This window comes from Anolis sagrei, chromosome 3 (genome assembly GCF_037176765.1).
Source record: "Anolis sagrei isolate rAnoSag1 chromosome 3, rAnoSag1.mat, whole genome shotgun sequence".
Taxonomy (NCBI): Eukaryota; Metazoa; Chordata; class Lepidosauria; order Squamata; family Dactyloidae; genus Anolis; species Anolis sagrei.
The window spans coordinates 91,487,978-91,499,709 of record NC_090023.1 but is presented as its reverse complement, the minus strand read 5'-3'; positions in this window follow the sequence as shown (position 1 = coordinate 91,499,709).

Below are 11,732 nucleotides of genomic sequence, written 5' to 3'. Positions count from 1 at the left end.
CCGTCCACCATCTCATCCTGATCAAGACTAACCCTTTTGGGATCCAAATGTTTCCTGTCATTTCTTCACTTTCTGCCTCTGAAAAAGAAGAGGAGGGGGAAGAAAGGGCAGGGAGGGCACTTGGGGAGAACCCGTTCCCTCCCAGCTCACCCACCCTGCTGTGACCCAGCATGCAGCCCTCAAGTTAGAAAGTTTGCCCATGCCTAGTATAGAATCTAGGACACCAGCTTTTATGCTGAGTCCTAACCAAAAGTGAGCTCATTCATGCTACATAAATGTATCACTACGATTCCACTTTAACAGCTGTGGCTGAATCCTGTGTCATCCTTGTGATTATAATCTAGTGATGCACTAGAGCTCTTTGCTAAAAAAAAAATCCCTATGCCCTTCCTAAACTACATAGTCCAGGATTTCATATGTGAAGACTGTGGCAGTTCAAGTGCATTATATTGCTATATTTGTGTAGTGAGAAAGAACTTCAAGTGAAGTGTTCTTTGCATATATTTCCTAGTCCAGTACTCTTGACAACTGCACTGCACAGGGGCTCACAGACTGAACGTTCCTGAATTCAGAGTGATCACCTCCAGTGAAGTTCACAGACCAGCCTGGTAGTTCTGCATTTGTAAAAATTTGGTCTGTCAACTCTGTTTCCTTTGCTGAGAGATTATACCTGTCTGTCTCATTAGATTCTTACGCTTCACTGCTCACTGTAGTTATCTGTCTGTCGGGTCCTGAATATGAATAGCTCCTGGCAGCAACTGACTTTATTTGTCTTCTTCTGTTTTCTAAGTGTCTGGACTTATATCAGAGAAGGTTACAGAAAAAGCAAAGAAGAGGAGACAAAGGGAGGGAAAATATATTTTCAGGTTTCATAAAGATGACCAAGAGAAAGCACATATTGAAGTGAGGAAAGATCAAGAGAAAACATATCCTATATCTCGTTCTAAGGAGTTACAGCCTGTAATTTATGCTGGAGTAAGATTCATGTCTCTTTCTAGATCTGAATATTCCTAGGACCATTGGAAGTGGTAGCCCACCAATATCCAAAGTGGGAATGACTCCCTTCCCTGATCTGGGCAATAGTTTACATGATATTATCTCCAGTACAACTGGGTGAATACAAGGCTGCTGGCAAGCTCTTCCAAAACTTGTGTGGTGACATTTTAAGATTTAATCTTGAACATAAAGGCTAAATTCCCATGCATACTTTCATAAGAATAAGAAGCCATGGTGGTACGAAGAGTTAAAACCTTGTGCTGCTGAACTGCTGACCTGAAGGTTGGCAGTTTGACCTGAAGGTTGGCAGTTTGAATCCACAGGACAGGGTGAGGGCCATCTATCAGCCCCAGTTCCTGCCAACCTAGCAGTTTGAAAGTAGATAAATAGGTACCGCTTTCAAGCAATCTTGCTGGCCACATAACCAGGAGGTGATAATGCAGGCTCCTCAGCTTGAAAATGGAGAAAGCACCTCCCCAGAGCCAGAGGGCCCTTCCACACAGACCTATATCCCAGAATATCAAGGTAGACAATCCCACAATATCTGCTTTGAACTGGGTTTTCTGATTCCACACTCAGATAATGTGTGATTTTCTGCCTTGAAATTCTGGGATATAGAGCTGTGTGGAAAGGTTCCAGAAGCCAGAAATGAAAGGAGAAGCCTTTGCCTTTGTTTGTGTTTGTGTGTCTCATTGTATTTGATTATAACAGCACTGAATGTTTGCCTATGTATGTAAATGCTGTAATCTGCTCTGAGCCCCCTAGGGAAGAAGGGCAGGATATAAATAAAGTGTATTATTAAGTATCACTGTTTCCTTTTTATGATTAAAAATAGACCTTTATGTCTGCCATCCCTTGATCCACATCTCTAGGAGTAAGTGCAACAAAATTCAGTGGAACTTAGAAATCTGTAGGAGTGTGTTATAATTACATTTTAAATAGCTTACAATTGTTTTCAAGATCATGTGTGTGCTTGTGTCTATGCACATGTTAGTGTGCACACATATGTTCATTTGATTTCCAAATGGAATAAACTTTTTATTTAAACTTTTAGATTAAGATCTTCTGGGGAGGCCCTGCTCTTGGTCCCACCACTGTCACAGGCATGATTGGGAGGACGAGAGAGAGGGCCTTCTCAGTGATTGCCCCTCCGCTATGGAACTTCCTCCCAGGTGAGATTAGATAGGCCCCCTCCCACCTGTCCTTTAGAAGGTTGGCTGTGGGACCAAGCCCTTGGGACAGTGCAATAAGACAGCAATAGGAAACTTTACCCAACCAACCGGATTTGAAATGGATGATTTGAGAGTTTAAAACAGTTGATTTTAATGTAAGATAACTGATTTTAGTGTTCATGTATGCTTATAGTTTGTTTTTGCATTGAATGTTTGTGGAATATCAATGTTTTAAATAAATAAATAATATATGTTCCTTCAATAGGAATATTCATAGGGTGGCTTTTATTCAGAGCAAATATGACATACAGTAAAATGCAGAGAATAAAAGTAGCATGTCCAACTTGCGAGACTGCACCTCAGTTTAAATTTTCAAAAACCCCGATCATTCTTATCTAGAATTATTTTGTTATCTAGATTCTCTTAATGAAAAATTAAATTACCTTGTAGTCATTACTCTACTCATCTTTGAATCATTAGTAACTGAATTAATCTCATGTCCACATATACACATCCTCAGTACAAACCAATAAAATCCCCTTTCCCTATACTAGAGACATGTTTATCTTTAATTTTACACTAAAATGTACTTCGTTAGTATGGTCTATATTTCAGAAATGATGGAGAGTCAATTATTTCCCTGAACACAGATAGGTCATTAAAAGCTTCATTTTTCTGTTGACTAAAGTTCAATTATTTAATTTTCCTATGGGCCATCATGCATGTAGTGGTTGAGTTTTGAATTTCAGAAGAAATAAAAAGTTAATAAGCAGTAGGGGAGGAATCACCACAAAACGACTGGAGAAAACCACACACACGAGCCTAAATTCACAAGCACATCCCAGTGTTTTCTATGTGCATTAGGCTAATAACATGCAAATTACAGATATGAGAGTACATGTCTGGAATGCTGGACAGGAAAGAACATTTTTTCATGGTTTAGATGATGCTATATGTTTCTGAATTTAGAAACTACATTAAAGAACTAAAGACAAAGAAACGTGCACAGTCCCTTTGCTGCAGTACCAAAAAATGAGGAAAAATCAAAAGTAACAAAGAAAGTCACAAGTTTACAAAATAGGCTGTGCTTTCTTTTTCATGTCAGGAGCGACTTGAGAAATTGTAAGTTGCTTCTGGTGTGAGAAAATTGGCCATCTGCAAAGACGTTGCCTAGGACACCTGGATGTTTTGATGTTTTACCATCCTTGTGGGAGGCTTCTCTTGTCCCTGCACGGGGAGCCAGAGCTGACAGAGGGAGCTCATCTGTACTCTCCCTGGATGTGAATCTGTGACCTGTCAGTCTTCAGTCCTGCCAGCACAAGGGTTTAACCCATTGTGCCACCAGGAGCAACTGCTGTGCTGAGGAAGATAGAAAGCTGCTTTGTACAAGCTCAGATAACCTAAATTTTATGTTGCCTACAATTATCTGAGGCCCCTTCTACACTTCCATATAAAATCCAGATTATCTGCTTTGAACTGGATTATATGGTGGTGTAAACTCATATAATCGAGTTCAAATCACATAATATGGATTATCTGCTTTGATTATATGACAGTGTAGAAAGGAGCTGAATTGGCCAGTGGCCAATAAATTATGAACCTTACAGTGACAAAAAAGTATTTCCCCCTATAGCCAAAACTAGCAACAGCTCTCATTTGCTGCGTGATCTTTTGACCTGACATGTCCGAGGTTGAACTTTCCTCTCATCAATTCTCATTAGGATGCACTTGCAATGGTCTTACCCCAAAGGTTTTCTATTTATCATTACTCATAATGAGCAGATGAGTCTAACTTGTGACTGCTTTCGAAAACTCCGGTTAGCAAAACTACCTACGAGTTAAATTGTTCAAATGGAGCTAAACAAATAACTGGAAGCTACGACATCCACAATAGCACTGTAGGTGAAACAAAATCTTTTCTGTGCTTTGAACACACAATCCTATTCCAGATAAGTAAGTATGATCTTTGGCATGTGTACCTTTAATATGCTTTGGAGTCCAGCTGATGGATTCCATTAAACGTATTTAATTCCAGCTGTTGGGCCATATTTAAAATTTAAATTGATACGGCCATGAATGTATCTCAGACACCATCTAATGAATCACTTGGTTCTGTCTTGACTGCTGCTCGGTTTATGAAAATGCCAGCCATGCCTTAGAATAACATAGAAAGAAACATTGGGTTGTATCAAAGTTTAAGGAAGACTCACTGAAACCAAGCTAATCACAATTATGTTAAGTCCTAGTGGTCTAAAATTAATTCCCAAGCAGTGTTAAATTGCTCATCCCAAACAGAGTAGACTAACTGAATACAATGCCAAACAGCATGTTAACACTGATATAAATTTCACTGTTCCAGTGGCTGTACTATAGGTGGGACAAGGAACAGGGATAGGGGCCATGTAGCCCTGTTGTCGGACTGAAAGCCCCACTATAGCCAGTTATGCGGGATACTGGGAGTTGCAGTTCAATAACATCCAAACACCACTTCTGATTTAGGATATTGACATTAATGGATTTGCTCTGCATGAACAAATCTGAATTGGCACTATTTGGACTGCATGTATGTAGACTGCAGCCTTAATAACCATGCACTGACACCATCAATGGCTAAAATAATAAATTAAATAGCAATCTATTAAAAACATTAAGACTGTCGTAGGCTGCCTCTCCTTCAATCATTCTCTAGTATGTAAATGCGAGCCATGATTGCTTAAAATAATTATAGTTGCACATTAAACAGAGTGCATAATTTTCACCCCCAATGAACCATAGTTAATTTTATCTGGAAATTAGTGAGTACTATTTCAGAGTTAATTACAGCATGCTAACTAGATTGTCACTAATAAGTGGCATGCCCTTATCTCTCCAGCATACACTACAAATGGGAACTAAAACATTGGCTTTGTGAGTCAGGATATATAAAGAATATTTACATAGGAGAACATTCATAACGGTAACTTATAAAAAGCATAAGGGTTAGGTTAGACTAACGTTGGAAAAAATGTCTTCTCTGCATTCAACATAAATAACATTGTGTGGTTTCAAGCCTATATCCTGGAAGTGAGTCTCAGTGAATTCAATGGAATTTGTTTCTGAATATTCTTGTATAAACCTATACAATGTGCCTGGCACACAGAGATGTTTTAAAGCATTTTTGACAAGGGACCACTTTGACCAGGGGCCACTCTCCAACAGTAGAACCAAAAGGGTTACAAATCAGTTTTTGGTCAACTTTAGATTCGGTTTGGTTATTTGGGGTGCTGATTCAGAAAACTGCATTGGATAGACCACATCAACTCTAGTTTCTGATACAGCATATATGCTATTCAGTAGTTGCCATCTGCTTGTTACAGAAAACCTTATTTAACTATCTAGAACTGATGTGGTCATATTATCTTTTGTGGGTAGTCAGCCTCTCCCCTCCCGAAATCCTTGTTGCCTCGCACTATGAGGTCTTTGCAAGACCAGTCACTCTTGTTGCTGCACGGTTTTGAGGCAATGGTGTAGTAATCGTGAGGCTGTGGACCATATTTTCATTCTTGTGGACCACTGGTGGTCCACGAACCACAGATTGGGAACCACTGGTTTAAAGGAAGGCATTCTGGAATTTCTATCATCATGTTGACTACTATGTATCATTTTATGTTTTGGACAACTAGGTATGCAAGTTTTCAGTTTGGCACATGCAAGTGTGGAGAAAAGCAAACCACAGACCACTTATGACAATGCAGTTGGAGCCCTGCCACATGCACAATGGAGGACCTTCTTACAGTGACACCAGAAGCACTTGATGGGGCCAGCTTCTGGTAAAAGGAAACTTAGCATAATGCCAAGTTTTTACCTTTGTTTTTGGTGTACACACACACACACATTATAACTGTATTCTCAATTTGCTTCTGACATGATAAATAAATAAATAAGTACGGCAAAACAAACAGGGAAAAACTGGTTGTGTACAGTGTCTTCTGGAATCACCTGCTGTACTTGTGAATCACCTGCACATCCTTAGAAGAATTTTGCAAATTGATATAAATGCACTATAATCTCTTATTTATTTATTTGATCCATGTTACACCTTATTATAAAGGCCATTTATAATAAGATCAAGAAGAAAAGATATAGACTATATTTTATTATTTGTTTATTTTATTTCATTTACTAGCAGTCCTGCCATCCGTTGCTGTGGCCCAACCTGGTGATCTGTAAAATAAAGTAATTAGAAAGTGTTGGTTTCTAATATATGTAATTTCTTTATACTTGTGGGTAAACAGTATTTTTTGCTGTTTCTTTGTCAGTGTTGATGTGGAGATTGTCTGGTTTGCCTACTCTGGAACATGCAACATATAATTGTCCTTCTCTAGGGGTCCCTTTCAAATCGATGATACTATATGTAGGAGTGTGTGAATCATATATATCTATCTATATCTATGGTTAGATGGTTCTTTGTCTGGAGGACTTTGTATTACGTTTTCTTGCCCCTGTAAAGGCCTTAAGTATTTTCTGTTGGTCATGGGGGTTCTGTGTGGGAAGTTTGCCCCAATTCTGTCATTGGTGGGGTTCAGAATGCTCTTTGATTGTAAGTGAACTATAAATCCCAGTAACTACAACTCCCAATTGTCAAGGTCTATTTCCCCCAAACTCCATCTGTGTTCATATTTGGACATATGGAATATTCATGCCAAGTTGGTCCAGATCCATCATTGTTTGAGTCCGCAGTGCTCTCTGGATGTAGGTGAATGACTCCCAAAGTCAAGGTCAATACCCACCAAACCTTCCAGTGTTTTCTGTTGGTCATGGGAGTCCTGTGTGCCACGTTTGGTTCAATTTCATCATTGGTGGTGTTTAGAATGCTCTTTGATTGTAGGTTAACTATAAATCCCAGCAACCACAACTCCCAAATGGCAAAATCATTTTTTTTTATTGATTGTCACTCCTTGGGATAGTAGGTGCCTTGTGGCCAAATTTAGTTTTTATTTATTTTATCTCGTCCTTCTCAACCCCCCCCCCCCCAAGGGTGGACTCAGGGCAGCTTACATCCAGCAGCAATTTGATGCCAATACACACAACAAAACAATATAACACAAATTGACATTAATTAAAACAATATATTATACAATACCCAATTAAAACCAGCAACATAAACACATCCAAGTCCAGTTCAGCATTCAGTCCAAAGCCTGTACCTTATCAGTTCTCACGAATCTTTGATTACTTGTTAAGCCTGTTACCCAAATGCCTGGTCCCAGAACGATGATTTGAGTTTCTTCCTAAAAGAAAGGATAGATGGAGCCGACCTAATTTCACTGGGAAGTGTGTTCCACAGACCATATTTAATAAAGTTGGATTGTTTACCCAACATGGACAAAAGTAATGGCTGAATCAGTGATCAGATTTATGAAATGTACTTATATAGAAAATTGGTTGCAAAGCTGGAGCATTGCAGCAGGAGAAAACATTGCTGTGACAAGTGCTAGATCAGTTTTCATCCATGGTGCACAATGATAATTGAATTAAACAGCTCTTAAGTAGTATCAGAAACAGTCATTTTGCTTCACTGCTTCTTTACTGTCATGTTTGCTGTTTGCCAAGGGTACAGCAAAATCAGCAAGATAAAAACAAAGCTTTATTATTATACCAGATACAGAAGACTTATACAATGGTCAAAAATGCCTACAATATATCTTTCCTCCATCACAGCACAATGAAACCAGATTTATATGAGGAAGATGACTGCACCTTATTTATTCTTTAACAATCATACTTAAATGTAAACATCATTTATGTAGTGGGAGTTGAAAAGCTTTCTGCTATTTCCTGTGATCTTTCAAAGTATCCAATTGATTTAAGAAGCCTCTGTGATGGTGAATGTTATCCAATATTCTTTGTCAAAGATCTTATCTAGAAAGAAATGGATAGTTACAGCACTTGAAAATTAGATTAATGCGGATACAGATCTACTTAGACTGACTTTATTGGAGGCAGTAGGAAATAATATCTGACACTAAAATAAAGACCTTTCCATTATGTCAGAAGCAATAAAATAAAATAAAATAAAATAAAAGTAAAAAATTAAGAACGTGCAGAAATTCTTAATTTTATTAGGAGCCCCCGGTGGTGCAGTTGGTTAAAGCACTGAGCTTCCGAACTTGTTAACCGAAAGGTTGCAGATTCTAATCTGGGGAGCAGCGTGAGCTCCTGCTGTCAGCTTCAGCTTCTGACAACCTAGCAGTTCGAAAACATACGAGTGTGAATAGATGAATAGGTACCGCTCTGGCAGGAAGGTAACGGCACTCCATGCAGTCATGCCGACCACATGACCTTGGAGGTGTCTACGGACAATGCTGGCTCTTTGGCTTAGAACTGGAGATGAGCACCAAACCCCCGAGTTGGACATGACTGGATTTAATGTCAGGAAAAAACCTTTACCTTTCCCTATTGTGGAACATGGATTGAATATACTGCAGTCCTCTCTCCTGCAAAATTTCCGCATTACCAAAACGAATAGAATCCAGTGGTGTAAATGGACATGCTATCAATTGCTGAAACATGCAGCAGGTATTCATGGCAAAAAAACCCAACGTATCACTTTCTTTACTATTAATGGTCCAGTGTTTTGAAGGCCACCATGTTCCCATGTGGGAAGAGGATTTGGTTGAAACCAAGGAGTTATATTAGGTTAACAACAGCATGGCAAAGACAGCTCTCATACACAGAAACAGCTGAAGCATATAGTTCCTACCTACCTACCTTCCCATTTGTCATACTTAGGCCAAGAGGGTGGAGGTTTGTATGTTAAACCCACTAGTTCTTGAAGGAAAGCATGATCTCATTCCCTTATCTCCTGAAATGCTGATGTTGAGAATTTCCTCTTGCCCTGGTTGTGTACCTCCAAAGGAAATTTTATTTTTACACCCTGCCTCAATCTCCCCGAAGGGTAACACATTAAAATGTATAACAACAAAATAATAAAAAATATAGAGCAAAATAAAAACAACATTAAGCAATATATAAAACAAACATCAGAACCCACATGCAATATTTCGTCATGGGTGGTGCAAAAACAACAGGGGAAAGAGCTAATGAGTAAAGTGTACATATCATATAGCAGCAATACGGATAAGAGCAATTAATCGTTATAGCTTTGGATACAACAATACTTAAGTGCGAAGACAAGATTTTTGGGTTCTAGTTGGGGCCAGCTATCCAGGGAATTGCCTAGTCAAAAGCACAGCACAACATCCAAGTACCTGATAAATAAAGAGTACACCAGCAATGGTGAGCAGACTGGAATTATGTAAATAGGATCTGTACCACACTACACAATTAAAGCATTTTGATACCATCTTAACTGCCATGACATCCTCCTATGGTATATTGGACTTTGTAGTTTAGGGAACTACTATAGCTTTCTTGCTAAATTCAACTTCAACTTAGGCGATCCCGCGTTGGACGAGTAAGATGGTCTTCCATTATGGGTTTCCTTGTGGGTCCGTATGTGGCTGTGGAGCCCTATTCTTGCTCTGCATCTTCTTCCGCAGTGTGGGCATTGGTTTCCAGGTGGAAGGTGGTCCCGGTCGGGGTTGGCTTGACGCACCTTCCTCTCTTTCACCCTCCACTCGTGCCTCCTCGAATTCTGCAGCACTGCTGGTCATAGCTGACCTCCAGCTGGAGCGCTCAAGGGCCAGGGCTTCCCAGTTCTGTGTCTATGCCAAGGTTTTAAGGTTGGCTTTGAGCCCATCTTTAAATCTCTTTTGCTGTCTACCAACGTTCCGTTTTCCTGCTAAATATCCCATTACAAAACCTGAAATTCTATAGCCATGGCATCTGAAGTGCCAGCAAAGTAAGACAATTGTGCAGTGTGAAAGACAGCTAGATCCATAACCTACTTTAAACCCACACTGCTGGATATTGCCAGCAGAGTTTGCCATTATTCTGTTGCAGTACCCTCAGTTGAACTGGTTTTCTAAAGGAAAAGGCAGCTGCAAGCTCTTGTTTATTTTGGTTCTTTTTCTACATACAAATATGACCAGCTTGTCTGTTTTTGCTTAGTCGACAGCGTTCCTTCCAATGAGTAGAAGGAAAAGATTTTCCTTCCTGTGCTGGCCAATGCTACAATGCAATTTCTACTGAAATATATTAACATTTCTCTTGCTTTCATTTCTTTTGAAGACTAGGCAGACCTGTCTCTGTGTTAAATACCTTGGAATTTGTGGTTAGAATATCGTGCCTTGAGGTGGAGATGGCCAAACCATTTCATGTTCTGGGATGCAGTACAAATGTGAGAACTGCAAAAAGGGATCACGTTCCTGCTTACACCCTACAGCCAAAACCTGACCACGTCTATTTATTTAGGAATTAGCTCCATTTAACTTCATGGAACTTACCATTATCCTTGTTTTTGCAGATGCTTATACTCATTTATTCAAGAACGGACTGCACATTGCGGAGCTGAAATTTGCAACAAAGCCTAGCTAGCACAATCAATGGTGAGGAATCATAGCAGTTGCATGACAACGACGTTTGGAGGAGCACACAAAGATACCTTTTGTCACACTTTAAATACTTTTGAGAGCATACAAGTCATCATATTATTTGTGGGAGGAGAAGGATAAAATATTAATTGTAAACTGATGAGGTTAAATAAAAAGAGTGGATCTTTAAAATTTTAATTTTGTTAAGGTAGAGAGATACTTTGTTTTAAACGAGGAAGAATATAGCATATTCTAATGTTTATAGAAGAAAACATTACCGTATATACTTGAGTATAAGCCGAACCGAATACAAGCCAAGGCACGTAGTTTTACTACAAAACCTGGGAAAACGTATTGACTCAAGTATAAGTCGAGGGTGGGAAATGTAGCAGCTACTGGTATATTTCAAAATAAAAATAAAAACCAATGAAATTACATTAATTGAGGCATCAATAGGTTAAATATTTTTGAATATTTACATAAAACTGCAATTTAAAACTGCCCAGAGTAAAATAATAAATAACCTTGACTCGAGTATGAGCCAAGGGGGACTTTTTCATCCTAAAAAGGGGCTGAAAAACTAAGCTTATACTTGAGTATATACAGTAATTGAAGATTTTGTAAATCATTAGGAACAAATAAGGGGGTAGAAGTAGGAGATATGGTCATGAAAGGAGAGTAAGACTATATAGATAGCCCTCTACATTTATGGACACAAAAACTGCAAATAAATTGCTTTTTTTAACCTGAGGTAATGTCTAGGTCTTCCAGTGTTATTCTGTGATCAATTTCTGATGACAACTGATAAAATTATAATAGAGGATTTACAGATTCTACATAGATGCTCTTTCTACACATCTCCAAGTCCTCTAGCATGGCTGGAGGAAGGTAATCATAGAGTCAAAGTGGAGGATCTAGAGATTTGCAAATGTAGAGGGACATCTATATATCAATGATTACCATTATTAAGAAAGTAGGAATGTTGGATTACTATTAGTTCTTTTCTTTCCTCTTTTTCCATTATGCATCAGAGGCCCCGGTGGCGTAATGGCTTAAACCTTTGTGCCGGCAGGACTGCTGACAGAGAGGT